Here is a 22813-nt window from a genome sequence, read left to right as displayed (position 1 = left end):
AACAGTACCCCCCCCCTTGGGTCTCCCCCTCTTCTTAGAGCCTGAGAACCTGAGGAGCAGACTTTTGTCCAGGATATTGTCCTCAGGTTCCCAGGATCTCTCCTCCCAATCCACCAAAAAAAAGGTTTTCCCTCTGACCTTTTTGGATGCCAGAATCTCTTTGACGGAGAAGATGTCCGAGGAGCCGGAAACAGGAGTGGGAGGAACAGATTTGGGAGAGAAACGGTTGATGATAAGTGGTTTAAGAAGAGAAACGTGAAAGGCATTAGGAATACGAAGAGAAGGAGGAAGAAGAAGTTTGTAAGAGACAGGATTAATCTGGCACAAAATTTTGAAAGGACCAAGATAGCGTGGTCCCAACTTGTAGCTAGGGACACGGAAGCGGACATATTTAGCGGAGAGCCATACCTTGTCTCCAGGGGAAAAAATGGGAGGAGCTCTTCTTTTCTTATCCGCGAACTTCTTCATGCGTGATGAAGCCTGTAAGAGAGAATTTTGGGTCTCTCTCCATATGATGGAAAGATCACGAGAAATTTCATCCACAGCGGGCAGACCAGAGGGCAAGGGGGTAGGGAGGGGGGGAAGAGGGTGACGGCCGTACACCACGAAAAATGGGGATTTGGAGGAAGATTCAGAGACTCTGAAGTTATACGAGAATTCGGCCCATGGTAGAAGATCTGCCCAGTCATCCTGGCGGGAGGAAACAAAATGTCGTAAATAATCACCCAAGACCTGGTTAATTCTTTCTACTTGTCCATTGGATTGAGGATGATATGCAGAAGAAAAATTTAATTTAATCTTGAGTTGTTTACAGAGAGCCCTCCAGAATTTAGACACGAATTGAACGCCTCTATCCGAGACGATCTGCGTAGGCAACCCGTGAAGACGAAAAATGTGTACAAAAAATTGTTTAGCCAACTGAGGCGCTGAAGGAAGACCAGGAAGAGGGATGAAATGTGCCATTTTGGAGAATCGATCAACGACCACCCAAATAACAGTGTTGCCACGGGAAGGGGGTAAGTCAGTAATAAAATCCATACCAATCAGAGACCAAGGCTGTTCGGGGACAGGCAGAGGATGAAGAAAACCAGCGGGCTTCTGGCGAGGAGTCTTATCCCGGGCACAGATAGTGCAGGCTCGCACAAAGTCCACAACATCCGTCTCCAGAGTCGGCCACCAATAGAAGCGAGAGATGAGTTGCACAGATTTCTTGATGCCCGCATGACCTGCGAGATGAGAGGAGTGACCCCATTTGAGGATTCCGAGGCGTTGGCGTGGAGAAACAAAGGTCTTTCCTGGAGGAGTTTGCCTGATGGAGGCTGGAGAAGTGGAAATCAGGCAGTCAGGAGGAATGATGTGTTGCGGAGAGAGTTCAACTTCAGAAGCATCCGAGGAACGAGAGAGAGCATCGGCCCTAATGTTCTTATCGGCAGGCCGAAAGTGAATTTCAAAATTAAATCGGGCAAAGAACAGAGACCACCTGGCCTGGCGAGGATTCAGCCGTTGGGCAGACTGGAGGTAGGAGAGGTTCTTGTGATCGGTGTAAATAATAACTGGAAATCTTGATCCCTCCAGCAGATGCCTCCATTCCTCAAGTGCTAATTTAATGGCTAGAAGCTCTCGATCCCCGATGGAGTAGTTCCTCTCCGCCGGAGAGAAGGTCCTAGAAAAAAACCCACAAGTAACAGCATGCCCGGAAGAATTTTTTTGTAGAAGGACAGCTCCAGCTCCCACTGAGGAGGCATCAACCTCCAATAGGAAGGGTTTAGATGGGTCAGGTCTGGAGAGCACGGGAGCCGAAGAAAAGGCAGACTTGAGCCGTTTAAAGGCGTCTTCCGCTTGAGGAGGCCAAGACTTGGGATCGGCATTTTTTTTGGTTAAAGCCACGATAGGAGCCACAACGGTAGAAAAATGTGGAATAAATTGCCTGTAATAATTGGCGAACCCCAAAAAACGTTGGATAGCACGGAGTCCGGAGGGGCGTGGCCAATCTAAGACGGCAGAGAGTTTGTCTGGATCCATTTGTAGTCCCTGGCCAGAGACCAAGTATCCTAGGAAAGGAAGAGATTGGCATTCAAACAGACATTTCTCTATTTTGGCATAGAGTTGATTGTCACGAAGTCTCTGAAGAACCATACGGACATGCTGGCGGTGTTCTTCTAGATTGGCAGAAAAAATCAGGATATCGTCCAGATATACAACAACACAGGAGTATAAAAGATCACGAAAAATTTCATTAACAAAGTCTTGGAAGACGGCAGGGGCGTTGCACAGGCCAAAGGGCATGACCAGATACTCAAAGTGTCCATCTCTGGTGTTAAATGCCGTTTTCCATTCATCCCCCTCTCTGATGCGGATGAGATTATAAGCACCTCTTAAGTCCAGTTTGGTAAAGATGTGGGCACCTTGGAGGCGATCAAAGAGTTCAGAGATGAGGGGTAGGGGGTAGCGGTTCTTAACCGTGATTTTATTAAGACCGCGGTAGTCAATGCAAGGACGTAGAGAGCCATCTTTTTTGGACACAAAGAAAAATCCGGCTCCGGCAGGAGAGGAGGATTTACGGATAAAGCCCTTTTTTAAATTTTCCTGGACGTATTCAGACATGGCAAGAGTCTCTGGGGCGGACAGAGGATAAATTCTGCCCCGGGGTGGAGTAGTGCCCGGGAGGAGGTCGATAGGACAATCATAAGGCCTGTGAGGAGGTAGAGTCTCAGCTTGTTTTTTGCAAAAAACATCCGCAAAGTCCATATAGGCCTTAGGGAGACCGGTTACAGGAGGAACCACAGAGTCACGGCAAGGGTTACTGGGAACCGGTTTTAGGCAGTCCTTGGAACAAGAGGGCCCCCAACTCTTGATCTCCCCAGTGGACCAATCCAGGGTCGGGGAATGAAGTTGAAGCCAGGGAAGTCCAAGGAGAATTTCAGAAGTGCAATTGGGGAGGACCAAAAGTTCAATCTTCTCGTGATGAGATCCGATGCACATTAGAAGGGGCTCCGTGCGGAAACGTATGGTACAGTCCAATCTTTCATTGTTTACACAATTGATGTAGAGGGGTCTGGCGAGACTGGTCACCGGGATGTTGAACCTGTTGACGAGAGAGGCCAAAATAAAATTTCCTGCAGATCCGGAGTCCAAGAAGGCCATGGTAGAGAAGGAGAAGGCAGAGGCAGATATCCGCACAGGCACAGTAAGACGTGGAGAAGCAGAGTAGACATCAAGGACTGTCTCACCTTTGTGCGGAGTCAGCGTACGTCTTTCCAGGCGAGGAGGACGGATAGGACAATCCTTCAGGAAGTGTTCGGTACTAGCACAGTACAGGCAGAGATTCTCCATGCGGCGTCGTGTCCTCTCTTGAGGTGTCAGGCGAGACCGGTCGACCTGCATAGCCTCCACGGCGGGAGGCACAGGAACAGATTGCAGGGGACCAGAGGAGAGAGGAGCCGGGGAGAAGAAACGCCTCGTGCGAACAGAGTCCAAATCCTGGCGGAGCTCCTGACGCCTTTCGGAAAAACGCATGTCAATGCGAGTGGCTAGGTGAATGAGTTCATGTAGATTAGCAGGGATTTCTCGTGCGGCCAGAACATCTTTAATGTTGCTGGATAGGCCTTTTTTAAAGGTCGCGCAGAGGGCCTCATTATTCCAGGATAATTCTGAAGCAAGAGTACGGAATTGTACGGCATACTCGCCAACGGAAGAATTACCCTGGACCAGGTTCAACAGGGCAGTCTCAGCAGAAGAGGCTCGGGCAGGTTCCTCAAAGACACTTCGAATTTCCGAGAAGAAGGAGTGTACAGAGGCAGTGACGGGGTCATTGCGGTCCCAGAGCGGTGTGGCCCAAGACAGGGCTTTTCCAGACAGAAGGCTGACTACAAAAGCCACCTTAGACCTTTCAGTGGGAAACTGGTCCGACATCATCTCCAAGTGCAGGGAACATTGGGAAAGAAAGCCACGGCAAAACTTAGAGTCCCCATCAAATTTATCCGGCAAGGATAGTCGTAGACCAGAAGCGGCCACTCGCTGCGGAGGAGGTGCAGGAGCTGGCGGAGGAGATGATTGCTGAAGCTGTGGTAGTAACTGCTGTAGCATAACGGTCAGTTGAGACAGCTGTTGGCCTTGTTGCGCTATCTGTTGTGACTGCTGGGCGACCACCGTGGTGAGGTCAGCGACAACTGGCAGAGGAACTTCAGCGGGATCCATGGCCGGATCTACTGTCACGATGCCGGCTGGCAGGTAGTGGATCCTCTGTGCCAGAGAGGGATTGGCGTGGACCGTGCTAGTGGATCGGTTCTAAGTCACTACTGGTTTTCACCAGAGCCCGCCGCAAAGCGGGATGGTCTTGCTGCGGCGGTAGTGACCAGGTCGTATCCACTAGCAACGGCTCAACCTCTCTGGCTGCTGAAGATAGGCGCGGTACAAGGGAGTAGACAGAAGCAAGGTCGGACGTAGCAGAAGGTCCGGGCAGGCAGCAGGGATCGTAGTCAGGGGCAACGGCAGGAGGTCTGGAACACAGGCTAGGAACACACAAGGAAACGCTTTCACTGGCACGATGGCAACAAGATCCGGCAAGGAAGTGCAGGGGAAGTGAGGTGATATAGGGAAGTGCACAGGTGATCACACTAATTGGAACCACTGCGCCAATCAGCGGCGCAGTGGCCCTTTAAATCGCAAAGACCCGGCGCGCGCGCGCCCTAGGGAGCGGGGCCGCGCGCGCCGGGACAGGACCGACGGAGAGCGAGTCAGGTACGGGAGCCGGGGTGCGCATCGCGAGCGGGCGCTACCCGCATCGCGAATCGCATCCCGGCTGGAGGCGGTATCGCAGCACCCCGGGTCAGTGGATCTGACCGGAGCGCTGCAGTGAGGAGAGTGTAGCGAGCGCTCCGGGGAGGAGCGGGGACCCGGAGCGCTCGGCGTAACAGTCCTAGGGGCTCTCCTGCAGTGTCTCCCCCATTGTGTTATCTGTATATTAGATGTATTATGGATAAAGGACCTTTAAGGACCTTTGAGTTAAGGACCACATTCTCTGCTAAGGTCAAGTTCAGTCCAGATGTCTCAGTGTCCAGCACATCTGGAGGCCTCAAGCCTAACCAGCAGCCACAAGTCAGTAAGTCAAGTCGTCTATGTCTGCTGTCACTATCTTCAGTCAAGTCTATAGTCAAGTCTATTATAGTCAGCGCGGCTGAGTTAAAGTCTGTCCAAACACTGCAAGTCCCAGCAAGCTGCAAGGTCCCCTCTGTGTTACTGGTCACCTCTCTGGGATCCTGGCCTAGCTGTAAAGACTGTACTATCTGTCTACCTCACTAAAGCTACCGTTAACCCTATCTTGGTCTTGGACTTTTATTTTCCTGCCTAACCAAGGAATAGTGGTGCTACCGTTCGGGTGGTTACCGGCAAAGCCACGCCCTGGCGTCACTAACATTTAGGGGTTAATAACATCTGTCCCTGGGCTATAACATCTGCCCCATACACCTCACACCTTCACACCCTGTGGCACACCACAATGGCATCTTGGGAGAAAAGAAATGAGGGGGCAGTTTTTTGTGGTGTTTTTTTTATTTTTGGCTAAAAAAAACTCAAACAAAAATTGTGTCTGTTCCTAGGCTTAGACTGGGATTAAAGGAAAACGGTCACCCATTCAATCACACTAAACCCAATACACAGAGTTATAGTGCAGATGAACATGAGAACCGATGCGAGCTCTTTGACCAATATGCGTACCTGTAGTCCGGCGCGGTGTCCATCTGAAGGCCCGCTTCTTCCTGCGCTGAATTGCACGCTGGAGGCGGCCCGCTGGCTGGACTTGAATATTCATGGGCGCTGGCCACGTGAGCGCTCAGTAGGCACAAGTGCTCATGAGACCAACACCCACACTATAACCCGATGTATCAGGTTTAGTGTGAGCCCACATTGCTTTATCTTTTTTTTCCCCCTTCCGACAGATGTCTGTCCAGCGGTTGCAAAACTACAACTCACAGTATACCCAGACAGCCTTCGTCTGTTAGGGCATGCTGGGAGTTGTAGTTTTGCAACTGTTGGACAGCCACAGGGGATCACTGATGCAGTAAGTCAATCTCGGCCTATGCTGCCTGATCTTGAACTGGCAGCAGGAGCCACAACCACTTTAAATCAATAAGCAGCGCTGGCTGCCGGGACATCTGATGAATAATATTCTTCCTCTCCACACCGCAACGTCAGGGGCATCACTCGTCAGACGTCCCAGCAGCCAACGCTGCTCAATGGGAGAGATTTATCAAAACCTGTCCAGAGGAGAAGTTGCTGAGTTTTCCATAACAACCAATCAGATCGCTTCTTAAATTTTTTAGAGGCCCTTTCAAAAATGAAAGAAGTGATCTGATTGGTTGCTATGGGCAACTCGGTACCTTTTTCTCTGGACAGGTCTTGATGAATCTCCCCCATTGAGCCTGCCAGAGCCGCAGTGATCTGTGTAAGAAACCTATGGGCCCAGGCTGTTAGGGTCACCAAATGATATTACAAATACTGAGTGTCTGGTTAGGAGAAACAAATATAATGCACCCACAGGGAGTAGAGCCATTTTAATAAAAATTGACAAAAATCCCTGAGATCAGTCATGCAGAATATGTTAAAAAGGTTTTTGGATTTCCAGCCAATCAGAAAGCAACACTACTAGTTGTTTGATTTTCAGCCAATCAGAAAGCTGCACTACTCAAATAGAACTCCCGTGAGGTCACACATGTGATGTCATCCCCATTGTCATCAGTGAGGGGCCTAAACTGTAGGAACCTAGGAATACACATTCATACCCGCCTGTGACTGGTAAGTATCACATCTTTTTGTCCAGTTCCATGTGCATTTCTATAATAAACATGTAACTAATCTCTCTTTTCTTTTCCTATCTTAGATGCACACCTTCCAGGCTGTGGGGCAGCACATACACGGACACATTGGCCCAAATTCTAGAGGTAACCTCCTTTAGTATGCCCAGAGGAAGGGCAGTACAGTAGCCATGGATTCCCTACAGGTTTCCTCCCCTCTGGAGGTTTTTCCTGTCCTGAGTTAGTTACTGTCCGCTCTTTGTGAGTGATGGAGGTTACATAAAATCCCTACACAAACATTTTTGTAAATAATAAATAAAGTTCCCTTTGTTTAAACTGTTCTTTGACTTGTTTGACTCATTTATTTTATTTGTGTGTGTGAAAAATAATGTTAGCAAAATGTGGATGACAGAAGTGTCCAAAACTGCCCGATCTGCCCCATGTGATGAGGGGAGAGGCGGCTGATGCTGGGGGGGACAGTTGTCCAGGCAACCGTAGGGCACCCAGCAAGTTCTGATGTCTTATGCCCAGAAATGGTCGGCTACTCCCTGTGTCAGAAGATTCTCATCCTAGATATGAAGACAATCAGGGATCAAAACCTGTGGAGAGGAAAAGGTGACCAGTTGCCCATAGCAACCAATCAGATCACTTATTTTAATTTACAGAGGTCTTGTTAAGAATGAAAGAAGCGATCTGATTGGTTGCTATGGGCAACTGATCAACTTTTACCCTGCAGGGGTTTTGATACAGGGCGTATGCATATGCCCTTTGGTTCCTGGTACTTAAGGACGAAGGGCGTATCCATAGGGGAATTTCAGTCCCCGCCGTGCGCCGGGCGGGGACCGGGGTGACTGCTGATATCGATCAGCAGGCAGCCCGCGCAAAATGCCCAGGGGGGTCATCAGACACCCCCCCCCCCACCCATAACGGCGATCGGCGCAAATCGCAAGTGGATTCACACTTGCGATTTGCGCCGATTCCGGGTCATTACAGGTCTATGGTGACCTGGAATAAAAGGGGATCGCGGTTGTCTAAGACACCCACGATCCCCCTGAAGGGATAGGAGAGAGGTGGCAGGGGTGCCACCCCTCCTATCCCTTCTATTGGTGGTCTAGAAGCGACCACCAATAGCAGATCGGGGGGGGGGGTTAACTTTCGTTTTCCCTGTCCTGCCCACCCACAATAGGCGGGGCAGAACGGGGAAACGACAGAGGACCGGCGCCGTAGTCCACTTACCCATCCGGGGGCAGTGGGCGACAGTGATCGGTGGGCGGCGAGCCGGCAACGTCGTGTGGCAGAAGAGGACGGCTCCCTGGATCCTACGGAAGCCGGTAAGTTGCCTAGCAACATCTGGAGGGCTACAGTGGTCTCTAACCTGTAGCCCTCCAGATGTTGCAAAACTACAACTCCCAGCATGCCCAGACACCTGTTTGGGCATGCTGGAATATGTAGTTTTGCAACAGCTGGAGGACTGTAGTTTGAGACCACTATACAGTGGTCTCTAAACTGTATCCCTCCAGATATTGCAAAACTACAACTCCTAGCATGCCCAAACAGCTCTTTGCTGTCTGGGCATGCTGGGATTTATAGTTTTGCAACATCTTGAGGGTCACAGTTTGGAGATCACTGTTAAGTGGTCTATAAACTGTAGCCCTCCAGATGTTGCAAAACTCTAAATCCCAGCATGCCCAAACAGCAAACAGCTGTCTCGGCATTCTGGGAGTTGTAGTTGCGTACCTCCAGCTGTTGCATAACTACATCTCCCAGCATGCCCTTCGGCGATCAGTACATGCTGGGAGTTGTAGTTTTGCAACAGCTGGAGGCACACTGGTTGGAAAATACTGAGTTAGGTAACAGAACCTAAATGAAGGTTTTCCAACCAGTGTGCCTCCAGCTGTTGCAAAAGTACAACTCCCAGCATGCACAGTCTGTCAGTACATGCTGGGAGTTGTAGTTTTGCAACAGCTGGAGGCACACTGGTTGGAAAATACTGAGTTAGGTAACAGAACCTAACTGAAGGTTTTCCAACCAGTGTGCCTCCAGCTGTTGCAAAAGTACAGGGTACATTCACACAGGCAGGTTTACAGTAAGTTTCCTGCTTCAAGTTTGGACTGCGGCAAATTTTTCGCCGCAGCGCAAACTCCTAGCGGGAAACTCACCATAACACAGCAGTGCGAATGTACCCTAAAAACACTACACTACACTAACAAATAATAAAGGGTAAAACACTACATGTAAACCCCCTTACACTGTCCCCCCAATAAAAATGAAAAACGTATTGTACAGCATTGTTTCCAAAACGGAGCCTCCAGCTGTTGCAAAACAACAACTCCCAGCATTTCTGGACAGCCAATGCTGGGAGTTTAGCAACAGCTGGAGGCACTCTGTTTGGGAATCACTGGCGTAGAATACCCCTATGTCCACCCTTATGCAATCTGTAATTTAGTCCTCGATTGTGCATGGCGCTCTCTCACTTCAGAGCCCTGTCATATTTCAAGGAAACAGTTTAGGGCCACATATGGGGTATTTCCGTACTCAGGAGAAATTGCACAACAAATTTTGGGGGCTTTTTCTCCTTTTACCCCTTATGAAAAGGAAAAGTTGGGGGCTACACCAGCCTATTAGTGTAAAAAAAAAAAATTTTACACTAACATGCTGGTGTTGCCCCATACTTTTTATTTTCAAAAGCAGTAAGAGGAAAAAAAGACCCCCAAAATTTGTAACACAATTTCTCCTGAGAAATACCCCATATGTGGGCATAAAATGCTCTGCGGGCGCACAACAAGGCTCAGGAGTGAGAGCGCACCATGTACATTTGAGGCCTAAATTGGGGATTTGCACAGGGGTGGCTGATTTTACAGCGGTTCTGACATAAACGCAAAAACATAAATACCCACATGTGACCCCATTTTGGAAACTACACCCCTCACGGAACGTGACAAGGGGTATAGTGAGCCTTAATACCGCACAGGTTGACGAATTTTCATTAAATTTGGATGGGAAAATGAAAAAAATGTTTTCACTAAAATGCTCGTGTTACCCTAAATTTTTCATTTTCACAAGGGAAAATAGGAAAAAAGTCCTACAAAATTTGTAACCCCATTTCTTCTGAGTAAGAAAATACCCCATATGTGGATGTAAAGTGCTCTGCTGGCGAACTACAATGCTCAGAAGAGAAGGAGCGCCATTGGGATTTTGAAGAGAAAATTTGTCCGGAATTGAAGGCCACGTGTGTTTACAAAGCCCCCATAGTGCCAGAACAATGGATCCCCCCCCCACATGTGACCCCATTTTGAAAACTACACCTCTCATGTAATGTATTAAGGGGTGCAGTGAGCATTTATGTCCCACAGGTGTCTTACAGATTTTTGGAACAGTGGTCCGTGAAAATGAAAAATTTAATTTTTCATTTGCACAGCCCACTGTTCCAAAGATCTGTCAAACGCCAGTGGGGTGTAAATACTCACTGCACCCCTTATTAAATTCTGTGAGGGGTGTAGTTTCCAAAATGGGGTCACATGTGGGGGGTCCACTGTTCTGGCCCCACGGGGGGCTTTGTAAAAGCACATGGCCCCTGACTACCATTCCAAACGAATTCTGTTTCCAAAAGCTCAATGGCACTACTTCTCTTCTGAGAATTGTAGTGCGCCAGCAGAGCATTTTACGTTCTAACATGGGGTATTTCCATACTCAGAAGAGATGGGGTTACAAATTTTGCGGGGCATTTTCTCCCGTTACCTTTTGTAAAAATAGTAAATTTGGGGAAAAAACTGCACTTTAGTGAAATTTTTTTTTTTCATTTACACATCCGATTTTAACGCAAAGTCGTCAAACACCTGTGAGGTGTTAAGGCTCACTGGACCCCTTGTTACGTGCCTTGAGGGGTTTAGTTTCCAAAATAGTATGCCATGTGGAGTTTTCTGCTGTTCTGGCACCATAGGGGCTTTCTAAATGTGACATACCCCCCAAAAACCATTTCAGCAAAATTCACTCTCCAAAATCCCATTGTTGCTCCTTCCCTTCTGAGCCCTCTACTGCACCAGCCGAACACTTGACATACACATATGAGGTATTTCCTTAATCGAGAGAAATTGGGTTACATATTTTGGGGGGCTTTTTCTCCTATTACCACTTGTAAAAATTCAAAAACTGAAGATTTTGAATTTTCTCCTTCACTTTGCTGCTATTCCTGTGAAACACCTAAAGGGTTAACAAACTTACTGAATGTCATTTTGGATTCTTTGAGGGGTGCAGTTTTTATAATTGGGTCATTTGTGGGGTCTTTCTAATTTGAAGGCCCTTCAAATCCACTTCAAAACTGAACTGGTCCCTGAAAAATTCTGATTTTGAAAATTTTTGTGAAAAATTGGAAAATACGGCTATACTTTGAAGCCCTCTGATGTCTTCCAAAAGTAAAAACATGTCAATTTTATGATGCAAATATAAAGTAGACATATTATATTTGTGAATCAATATATAATTTATTTGGAATGTCTATTTTCCTTACAAGCAGAGAGTTTCAAAGTTAGAAAAATGCTAAATTTTCTAATTTTTCATCTAATTTTTTAATTTTTCACCAAGAAATGATGCAAGTATCGACGAAAATTTACCACTACCATAAAGTAGAATATGTCACGAAAAAACATTCTCAGAATCAAATTTATAAGTAAAAGCATCCCAGAGTTATTAATGCTTAAAGGGACAGTGGTCAGATTTGCAAAAAATGCTCCCTTCCTTAGGTCATAATGGGCTCAGTCCCCAAGGGGTTAATATAAAAATACCAGCAATTCAATGACTGGTATTTATCTAAGCCCCCTGGGCTGTGATATGTAGAGATGGAGAGGAGAGAGATAACTCCGCCCCTTCCCTCTGCCAGCTGAGCTCTGATTGGAGGAGACTTCTCCCTCACACACAGGAGCTCAGCACACTCAGCACAAAGGGAGAAGATTAACCACCTCCTGGCCGTCCTGATCCCACACTAAGTGACTGCAGCCCCTGTAAGCACTTACACTGTGACTGATAAGGAGGGGGAAGGAGGGGAGATGGCAGAGCAGCAGACTGATAAGAACATTAAGGAGGAGGTTTTATTTTTTATATTTTTTTTTCAGGATCTACAACTACAGTACTATAACTCCCATTGTAATGTGTCTGTACGGCCTGTTCCAACCTTGAGCCTTATGGGGGCACAGATGGATCCCACTGGGAGTTGTAGTACTTTAACTTTTACTTTGTGAAATACAGTTCCGCTATAACTCTGCAGCTTCTGTAGAAGTAAGAGGCTCAGCCTTAGGGTCAGTTCACACATCCTTATTTATGCTGCAGATTTTGCTGTCTAGTGACTTCAATGGGTAACTAAATCTGCCAGAGCAAATCTGCAGCAGAAAATACACAGTGTGAACTCTCCCTTAGGGTGCCTTCACATGAGCAGATTTGTTTTCAAACTCGTACCATGTTTCTCGCAGTGAGTTTGAATGGGGGTGGGCTCTCTGCTGCCTGTTCACAGTAGATTTTCCACTGTGGAATATCCGCCACAGACCCTGTTGACTGCTGTATATTTGCCGGGGACATATAGGGACTCAACCTGACGGGACTGTAGGACCATATCCCATACTGGGACACCACATATCAGTGTTTTGTAATCAGGGGGCATACAGCTGTTGCAAAATGAACTCTCTCCCACCCAGCAGTCGCTCCACCCATTGAAGCAGGACAGACTCCCTCTGATCACCTGACTAGTGATGTCAGGTCTCGACACACTGTAACCTGGGAAATCCCGAGACATGAGTAATTTTGTATGCTGTTAAAGGGGTACTCCACCAAAAAAATCTTATCCTCTATCCAAAGTATAGGGGATAAGATGTTCAATCGCAAGGGTCCATAGCCATGAATAGAGGGGGCATGGTGTGACGTCACAAACGGGGAAGCTCCAAGCTTCCATTTTCCGGACGCCGCTGCTGCCGGCCCAGAGATTGCGAGGTTCCCCAGCGGTGGCACCCCTGTGATCAGACATCTTATCCCTTATTCTTTGGATAGGAAATAGGATGTCTAGGGGCAGAGTACCCCTTTAAAAATAAATATTGGGGCAAAAATCACAGAAGAATTGTGAGACCACCATCACACACAGGCACAGACACAATATTATGAACTACACTAACTTTACAGCCCCTGTAGCATAGTCAAATAAAAAAATATCCTGGAATACCTCTTTAAGGTAGGATAAATCTCTGTATACAGATTGGGGTTTTGGGGCACAGTTCACACTAATGACTAGTGATGAGCAGCAGGGGCCATATTCGAATTTGCAATATTTTGCGAATATATTGATGATAATTCATCCCATGCTCGCTAAAGTTGCATATTCGCTATGTTCATTCACTTCTTTTTTTCCATGTGAAACTTTGCATAAAAATTCACATGTGAAAAAAAAACAAAAAAAACGAATATTCATCATTACGAATATATAGCACTATATTCTAAATATTTGTGAAATCGCGAATTGATGATATTCGCGATAAAAATTTGCATTACGAATATTTGTGCTCAACACTACTAAATTACTTCTATTAAAAAATCTTAATCCTTTCAGTACTTATGAGCTTCTGAAGTTAAGGTTGTTCTTTTCTGTCTAAATCCTCTCTGATGACACCTGTCTCGGGAAACGCCCAGTTTAGAAGCAAATCCCCATAGCAAAGCTCTTCTAAACTGGGCGTTTCCCGAGACAGGTGTCATCAGAGAGGATTTAGACAGAAAAGAACAACCTTAACTTCAGAAGCTCATAAGTACTGAAAGGATTAAGATTTTTTAATAGAAGTAATTTACAAATCTGTTTAACTTTCTGGAGCCAGTTGATATATATCAAAAAGTTTTTTCCTGGAATACCCCTTTAAGGACTCAGCCCTTTTTTGCAATTCTAACAACTGTCACTTTATGCATTAATAACTCTGAGATGCTTTTACCTTTTATTCTGTTTCTGATATAGTTTTTTCATGACATATTCTACTTTAATATAGTGGTAAATTTAGAAAATGTTGCATTTTTCTAACTTTGCAACTTTCTGATTGTAAGGAAAATGGATATTCCAAATAAATTATGTATTGATTCACAAATACAAGATGTCTACTTTATGTCGGCATCATACAGTTGATATGTTTTTACTTTTTGAACACATTAGAGGACTTCAAATTATAGCAGCAATTTTTAAAGTTTTCACAAAAATTTCAAAATCTGAATTTTTCAGAGACCAGTTAAGTTTGAAGTGGATTTGAGGGGCCTTTTTTGTGAGAAATACCCCACAAATGACCCCATTTTAGAAACTGCACCCTCTCAAAGTATTCAAATTGACATTCAGAAAGTTTGTTAACCCTTTAGGTGTTTCACAGGAATAGCAGCAAAGTGGAGGAGTAAATTCAAAATCTTCATTTTTTACACTCCATGGGGGGTATTTACTAACGTTTTTACTCCTTTTTTTTGTGTACATTTGGCGCAATTTTTTGGCGCAGTGGTTTTTTGCCAAAACTTTGCGCATTTAAACCCCTGTGTTCTTTTATGACTGGCTTACAATCACGCATTGGTATGTGTGATTTCAACTTTAGTAAGGTATTTACTATCTGCGCCATTGCTCTTTTGGCGCATATATGCGCCAAAGCTGTTTTTAAAGGCGCAAATCAACGCCATAACATTTTAAACATGAGAAATCACTATGGTAAGTTAGAATATGTAAAAGGCGCAGTGTGCTGTTGAATCCACCATTTGCGCCAAACTTACTATCGTCGTGCACCAAATGATAAATTTGGCCCAGATACGAATAAACAAAGTAGAAAAAAAAGGGTAAAATCAAACATTCAACTGACACAATTGATAAATACCCCCCCCCCCATGTCCTTGTAGAGCCATGCTTTGAATCCCCCCAAAATTTGTAAACCAATTTCTCTCGAGTAAGGAAATACCTCATATGTCTATGTAAAGTGTTCGGCGGGCGCAGTAGAGGGCTCAGAAGGGAAGGAATAACAAGGGGATTTTGGAGGGTGAATTTTTCTGAAATGGTTTTGGGAGGCATGTCGCATTTAGGAAGCCCCTATGGTGCCAGAACAGCAAAAAACACCCCACATGGCATACTATTGTGGAAACTACACAACTGTATGAATGTAACAAGGGGTCCAGTGAGTCTTAACACCCCACAGGTGTTTGATGACTTTTCATTAAATTCAGATAAATTCAGTTTTTTCCCCACATTTTACATTTTTAACAAGAGTTTTGTGTTTTATATTTCTGTTCCTACTAGGTCCCATCCTGATCACACGGTGGAATGTGCCCGCTGGCTAGTCTATTTGGCTTTATTATGCTGTCTATTCCTTTTGTAGAGTGGGTGTCCAGTTTGTTTTCCAGTGTGAAGTGTTCTATGTTCCTGATTAGTTTGGTGTTTTTGCATTCAGTTCTTCCGTTCATCCCCTGCATCTCTTGGATTCCACTGTATACTTTTCAAAAAACCTAGCCTAGTTCATTTTATCATCTCTGCCGTTTATCTGGATTCTGGTTTATCAACTGTTTGTTAATACACTATATTCTGCCCTGTTTGTTAGTTTATATTCTATCTGGTATATCTGGTTGTCTTATAGTTTTCCCATTAGGTTCCTGGCCTGTGACCGACTATGTTTATTATTTGTTTTTATGCCACTGTAATTTAGCGCAGGGGGGGGGGGGGGGGGGGGACCAGCTCCAAGTTGTTGATCCACCGTTTAGGGTGGATGGGCAAGTAGGCAGGGAGAGTTTTCCTGTGGTCAGTTTAGGGCTCACTCTCCCTGTCCATCCCCGGTCATGACACAACCTTGACAAAAGAGAAGATCCTTTTTAAATGGAATCTGTCAGCTCCATAGCAGGTACTAAACGGTGAACACTGACAGGTCACAAGCAGATAATAGAAATTATTCCTTTAGCTTGACAATTTTGTTCACTTTTTGAGTCACAACAGCATGCCTCCTCCCTCCCCCACCTGCCCTACTTTCACCAACTGACATACAGGGCTCAGTGCTGGAAGCCATGCCCTGTAGCTCAATCCTGTAGCACAAGGCATGCTGCTCTGCCTTGGCAGTGCAAAAGGAAAACTCTATCTGTCAAGCTAATAGTATCATTTGTGTAATCTGCCGGTGTCTGCAGCTCAGTACCTGGTAGGGAGTTGACAATGTCCCTTTAAATTTGTAGCCCAAACCCCTTATTTATTTCCAAAAATCTCGCAATTCCTCACACTTGTGATCCCCTGAATTCAGTTATTGCCTATGATACATTGCGCCGTGTTAAGTCTTCATCATTAAGGGAATTATTATTATTTTATTATTATTCCTTTTATTGGCCTCAAGAAATTTTTAAAAAGACAAGAGCATTAAATATCTAAAAAGCAGAATGTCCTTTTATGTTTTGGAGAGTTGCATCCAGATGGTACCATGATAACAGCACTGCACAGCACACCTGCATTCACTTGTTTAGTCCCTAAAAAAAATTGTATTTTCTTACCCACATGGAAAATGCCTGTGTTTATGAAAAAAACTATAAATCCAGCTTTTTGAAGTTTAAACAACTCTACATTTATAGGCAATGTAGAGAATCTGCAACATATCAGCATGACTGGTTATCACAGTGCAATGGAGTAAGAAGGTAAATGAAGTCTTCCTAGAACTTATGTCAGTCCCCATATGTATAATTAAAAAAATACTAAAACGTATAAATACAAATCCATATGTAAATGGAGACTATTCAAAGTAAAAATAAAAAAAACTACCATGCAGGAAAAAATGACAGCCCTGTCTGTTCTACCTTCCTTCAATACAACTTTGAGAAAGGAAAAAATGACAGAAACAGGGGCATACACAATAATCACAAGGGTCCTTTTGTGTCCACATACAATAACACTGCTCATAACAAAGTTACAGTGCCCCCACATAGAGGAAGTGACCCCACATAGAGTAAGGTTATGTTCCCACCTCGGAATTTCCCTGCAGAATTTTGCTTGTAATTCTGCACGGTAATTCCGCTGCAGCAGAGTCCCATTGAATTCAATAGAATTCTGCTGCACTGTGTGCATGGAGGAATTTTCGCGCCAGACGTTTCCTGCAAGGAAATTCCAAATTCCGTATTCGCAGAAAGAATGAACCTGTTCATTAGTTACATAGTTAGTACGGTTGAAAAAAGACATACGTCCATCAAGTTCAACCAGGGAATTGAAGGGTAGTGGTGTGGCGTGATATTGGGGAAGGGATGGGATTTTATATTTCTTCATAAGCATTAATCTTATTTTGTTCCAGGAATGTATCTAATCCTGTTTTAAAGCTGTTAATTTTTCCTGCTGTGACCAGTTCCTGAGGTAGAGTGTTCCATAAGTTCACAGTTCTCATGGTAAAGAAGGCGTGTCGCCCCTTGAGACTACACTTTTTCTTCTCCAGATGGAGGGAGTGCCGCCTCGTCCTTTGTGGGGGGGGGGGGGGGGTTTAACCTGGAACAGTTTTTCTCCATATTTTTTATATGGGCCATTAATATACTTATATACATTTATCATATCCCCCCTTAAACGTCTCTTCTCAAGACTAAACAATTGTAACTCCTTTAATCACTCCTCATAGCTAAGATGTTCCATGCCCCATATTAGTTTAGTCGCGCGTCTCTGCACCCTTTCGAGCTCCACAGTGTCCCTTTTAGTTTCTATGGAATCCCAACTGAATGCATAGCCATCTATGAGACGGCGTATTCCCATGCGGTCTTAGCGCCAGCATATCAATGTGAACATAGCCTAAACATCCCCCCCATAGAGTAAGCCCCCCCCCCCCCCATACAACAACCACATTTTAGTCGAATACAGAAGTCACCAGTCTCCCAAGACAATGGGGAAGCAGTTGACCACAGCAACCAATAAGATTACAGCTTTTTGAAGAGGAAAGCTGGAATGTAATTGGTTGCTATGGGCCCCATTACCCAGTGGTCAGACAACCAGCAATCTAAAACTTGCATGATTTAATTTGCTTTCCAACAACATAACCCCATTCTTATGAATGGAACTGGATATCAGACGCAGATAGTTTTGCAACTCAATGTGGATCCAACTAATATGCAGGTTTTACACTAAAACACAGGAAAGACTGATAGACTGAAGAAATCTGATTGAGATTAATATTCATGTCATATGGATATGAAAATATTAGACTCAGCAATTCTGCCGCGGTCAACTCCTGTACCAAGTAAAAATTGGCTGCTGAATTTCGACAATTATAACGTATGATGTAATTCACAAACATCTGAGTATTGGTGGCTGTATCACCAACTGGATACAATACTAGAAATAAAAAACGACCCTGTTTTAGACCAGTGTTTTCCAACCAGCTTGCCTCCAGCTGTTGCAAAACTACAACACCCAGTTGGCTGTCCGGGCATATTGGGAGTTGTAGTTTTGCAACAGCTGGAGGTACACTGTTTGGAAACCACTGTTTTAGATACTAAATTAAAATTCCATAAAGTATATAAGCGAAAAAAGGGGTCTACATATGAACAAAATAAATGTCCAGCATGAAAACAAATACTAAAATTAAAGTCTATCAAGTTACACTGGAACACAGAGCGAAAGAAAAATAATAACAATGTTCATTAAAATACTACAAACTACAATAAAAACAGGTTGAAAAGGAAGTACTCCCTGAAGATTCTCTGTGGAATCTGCTTGAAAATGCATCTAAATACATAATATATCTATGGTGATGTCTATATCTATGCACATGTCAGAATGATCCTAGCACCGACTGATTCAGTCCAACTACCCGTAGTGTGAACTCAACATTAAATGGGCGCTGTCAGATGCAAAAACTTTTGGTATGTTGTAAAGCATGTATAACCAATAGGTTTTGCAATTGCTTTCATTAGAAAATTTTCAGTATATCATACTGAAAAAGCCAGTCAAACAACTGCTCCCCTGCCTGCTTGGACATATACTAGTCCTGATGTGTCCATGCATCATCACCTATGTCATGGACACACTTCCTTGATTGACAGCTGTGAGTGCAGGGCTCACAGCTGGAAGAAAAATCCTCCCACTGTCATCTTGTGTACTGCTACTGTCAGTGAGGACAAGCTGGGAGTTGTAGTTTTGCCAATGCTAGGGGAGATGTAAGCAGACAGCATACTGAGGGAGGAGGCGGAGACCTGCACAGTGAGGCCACGCCCCCTCCCTTTGAAAGGAATTCAGACTAGTAAGTTAAATTAAAAGTGTAATAAATAAATAAATAAAGGTGGTAGACACATAAAATTAGATGTACATGGTCAGGATTAGGTACTGAGTGATATATTAAAAAACAATTTTTGTTGGATCTGATGTGTACGCTTTAATGTTTAAAGGGCACTGTTATTAGCAAAAAAAAACTTTTGTATAATGATTATATCTCAGTATATATGTTTGTAATATACATGGGCTAAATGTGTATATTTTTGCATGAAAAAATGATCTATACTTCCTACACTGCTCAGAACACTACTTTGCAGATATTGCAGATATTGCCTGTGTGTCTTGTCTTGACTAGGACAAAATTCAGGAAGCCTGGGCATAACAATCAGGGTTCTCTACATGCTCCTAGTTTGTCAATCATCTTGCTGTAGGATTGGGTGTGTCACAGAGTTTCACTTCAGAGAGCCACTTGTCCTTAGTGCACAGAGCCCTGCTTGTCCTCAGTGTACAGAGCCCCGCTTGTCCTTAGTGCACAGAGCCCTGCTGGTCCTCAGTGTACACAGCCCCGCTGGTCCTCAGTGTACAGAGCCCCGCTTGTCCTCAGTGTACAGAGCCCCGCTTGTCCTCAGTGTACAGAGCCCTGCTTGTTCTCAGAGTACAGAGCCCTGCTTGTCCTCACTGCAAAGAGCCATGCTTGTCCTCAGTGCACAGAGCCCTGCTTGTCCTCACTGCACAGAGTCCTGCTTGTCCTCAGTGTACAGAGCCCTGCTTGTCCTTAGTGCACAGAGCCTTGCTTGTCCCCAGTGCACAGAGCCTTGCTTGTCCTCAGTGCACAGAGCCCTGCTTGTCCTCAGTGTACAGAGCCCCACTTGTCCTCAGTGTAAAAAGCCATGCTTGTCCTCAGTGCACAGAGCCCTGCTTGTCCTCACTGCACAGAGTCCTGCTTGTCCTCAGTGTACAGAGCCCTGCTTGTCCTCAGTGTACAGAGCCCTGCTTGTTCTCGGTGTACAGAGCCCCGCTTGTCCTTAGTGCACAGAGCCCTGCTGGTCCTCAGTGTACACAGCCCCGCTGGTCCTCAGTGTACAGAGCCCCGCTTGTCCTCAGTGTACAGAGCCCCGCTTGTCCTCAGTGTACAGAGCCCTGCTTGTTCTCAGAGTACAGAGCCCTGCTTGTCCTCACTGCAAAGAGCCATGCTTGTCCTCAGTGCACAGAGCCCTGCTTGTCCTCACTGCACAGAGCCCTGCTTGTCCTCACTGCACAGAGCCCCACTTGTCCTCAGTGTAAAAAGCCCTGCTTGTCCTCAGTGCACAGAGCCCCGCTTGTCCTCAGTGTACAGAGCCCTGCTTGTTCTCAGAGTACAGAGCCCTGCTTGTCCTCACTGCAAAGAGCCATGCTTGTCCTCAGTGCACAGAGCCCTGCTTGTCCTCACTGCACAGAGTCCTGCTTGTCCTCAGTGTACAGAGCCCTGCTTGTCCTCAGTGTACAGAGCCCTGCTTGTTCTCGGTGTACAGAGCCCTGCTTGTCCTCAGTGTATAGAGCCTTGTGGTCCACCCACACTTCCAATGTTTATCTCTGCTCAGAGACACACAGGCAATAGCTACATGGACAAGATAGTGTTCTGGACCCCTAGTGGCATTAAGTACAGTATATCCAAGTTTTACCCAAAAATATACAAATGTTTTAACCAATGTATATTACAAATAAACATGTGGTAGCTTGGGGGGTGTAGGGTGAACAGGGGTGTAGCTGAGCAGTGTTGAAGGGTGTAGCATTAACCCTTAACTGTCGTGCTGCCAGGGTGAGGGTTCCTCTGAGTATATATATCATTCCGCCACCCGTCCTAGGAACGATAGGGAGGAATAAAGGATTGCCCACAGCCGGAATTGTATTAAACTGGAAATAACTTTACTGCAGATTTTATGCAGGATGAATATAACAAACAATCTTCACAAGAGGACCCGACTTTAGGTTCCTCACAGGTTGGCTGGTTCACACTTGTGTGGTGCTGTGTGGCCCAGAGCCAGGAACTTGGTCGGGCAGAAGTGGGGCTGTGTGGCCAGTTGGTCATTTCCCATGTGCTCCTGGTGTCGAGGTAATGGTGGTCACTGCCCAGCGCTATGTTGGTTTTAGTTTAGGGACCTACTCTGATTAGATGGCCTTGACATGGAGAGTGGGATTGCAATAACAACCTGTTAGTTTGTGAATATGTGTATATATATATATATATATATATATATATATACAGTGTGTGCACTGTTGGAATACATTATTAGATTTAAATAATCTGGTACATTTTATACCCTATTTTAATGCCATTGTATTTTATATTATTTTATTTTACACTGTGTTAAGGTGCTGTTATGTGCACATTTTCTCTCTCCACTCTTGCTGAACGGACACACTTTTACAGATGTGATGTATGAGCTGAATTATCTTCTACTATCCCTCTTGCTTTTTTCATTGAAACACTAAGGCCGGGTTTACACTACGGAATTTCCCAGCAGACTTCCTTTTTGAAATTCTGAAATTCCCAACCCTATTATGGCTGGCATACAGTAGTACACAATACAGAACTATAGTGACAGATATCCTGCCGCTAAAACTCCACCACCAAAAGAAAGGCCTAGTCCCTTCCGCAGACATTGCCGTCTATGGGGATGGCAATGTCCACGCGGTCCGAGTGCCGACTGATTCAGTTGGCGCTGACAGCATTTGGAAGCTCCAGACAGAATGTTTCCATCCGGAGCTTTGTAAGTGTGGTGAAGGCGAAGGTGATGCCACTTGAAGGGTGAAGGTGTTGCCACTATCTATATACAGTTGAAACCAGAAGTTTACATACACTATATAAAAAGACACATATGCATGTTTTTCTCACTATTGACATGAAATCAGAATTAACCTTATCCCGTTTTAGGTCAATTAGGATTACCAAAATTATTTATATTTTAAGGCATTTTTATTACTTTCTGCAAAGTCAAAAATTTACATACATTTCATTAGTATTTGGTAGTTTCGCCCTTAAACTATATGACTTGGGTCAATTGTTTTGGATATCCTTCCACAAGCTTCTCACAATAGTTGGTAGGAATTTTGGCCCATTCCTCTGGACAGAACTGGTGTAACTGAGCCATGTTTGTAGGTCACCTTGCTCGAACCTGCCTTTTCAGCTTTGCCCATACATTTTCAATAGCATTGAGATAGGGGCTTTATGATGGCCAATCCAAAACATTGACTTTGTTATCCTTAAGCCACTTTGTAACCAGTTTGGCAGGATGCTTCGGGTCATAATCCATTTGGAAGACCCATTTCCACCCAAGCTTCCTGACTGATGTCTTGAGATGTTGCTTCAGTATTGCCACATAATCTTCTCATGATGTCATCTATTTTGTGAAGTGCACCAGTCACTCCTGCAGCAAAACACCCCACAACATGATGCTGCCACCCCGTGTTTCACAGTTGGGATGGTGTTCTTAGGCTTCCAAGCTTCTCCCTTTTTCCTCCAAACGTAACAATGTTCATTATGGCCAAACAGTTCAATTTTTGTTTCCTCAGACCACAGGACATATCTCCAAAAATATAGGTCTTTGTTCCTGTGTGCATTTGTAAACATTAATCTAGCTTTTATATGTTTCTTTGGGAGTAATGGCTTCTTCCTGACAGAATGGCCTTTCAGCCCATGTTGATACAGTGGATCATGACACAATCTTACCAGCTTCTGCCAGCATCTTCACAAGGTTTTTTGCTTTTGTTCTTGGGTTGATATGCACATGTCGGACCAAAGCACGTTCATCTCTGAGACACAGAACTCGTCTCCTTCCTAAGCAAT

General features: G+C 44.9%; 1 protein-coding gene and 1 long non-coding RNA gene across 2 annotated transcripts in view; both read left to right on the top strand.

Annotated features, from left to right (window-relative positions):
• The first annotated feature begins 6365 nt into the window (after positions 1-6365).
• Positions 6366-7132, top strand: LOC130291502 (uncharacterized). The gene is made up of 2 exons (XR_008847951.1): positions 6366-6792; positions 6878-7132. It is a non-coding gene; the product is annotated as an uncharacterized LOC130291502 (long non-coding RNA).
• Positions 7133-11756: 4624 nt separating this feature from the next.
• The window catches only part of LOC130291184 (uncharacterized), a 150602-nt gene continuing 139545 nt past the window's right edge, over positions 11757-22813 (top strand). The window contains exon 1 of the mRNA XM_056539686.1: positions 11757-11788. The gene's annotated coding sequence lies outside the window, so the exon portion shown is untranslated. The remainder of the gene's footprint in view (positions 11789-22813) is intronic.

The sequence above is a fragment of the Hyla sarda genome, chromosome 9, assembly GCF_029499605.1.
Source record: "Hyla sarda isolate aHylSar1 chromosome 9, aHylSar1.hap1, whole genome shotgun sequence".
Taxonomy (NCBI): domain Eukaryota; kingdom Metazoa; phylum Chordata; class Amphibia; order Anura; family Hylidae; genus Hyla; species Hyla sarda.
This window is presented reverse-complemented; position numbering and strand designations above follow the sequence as displayed.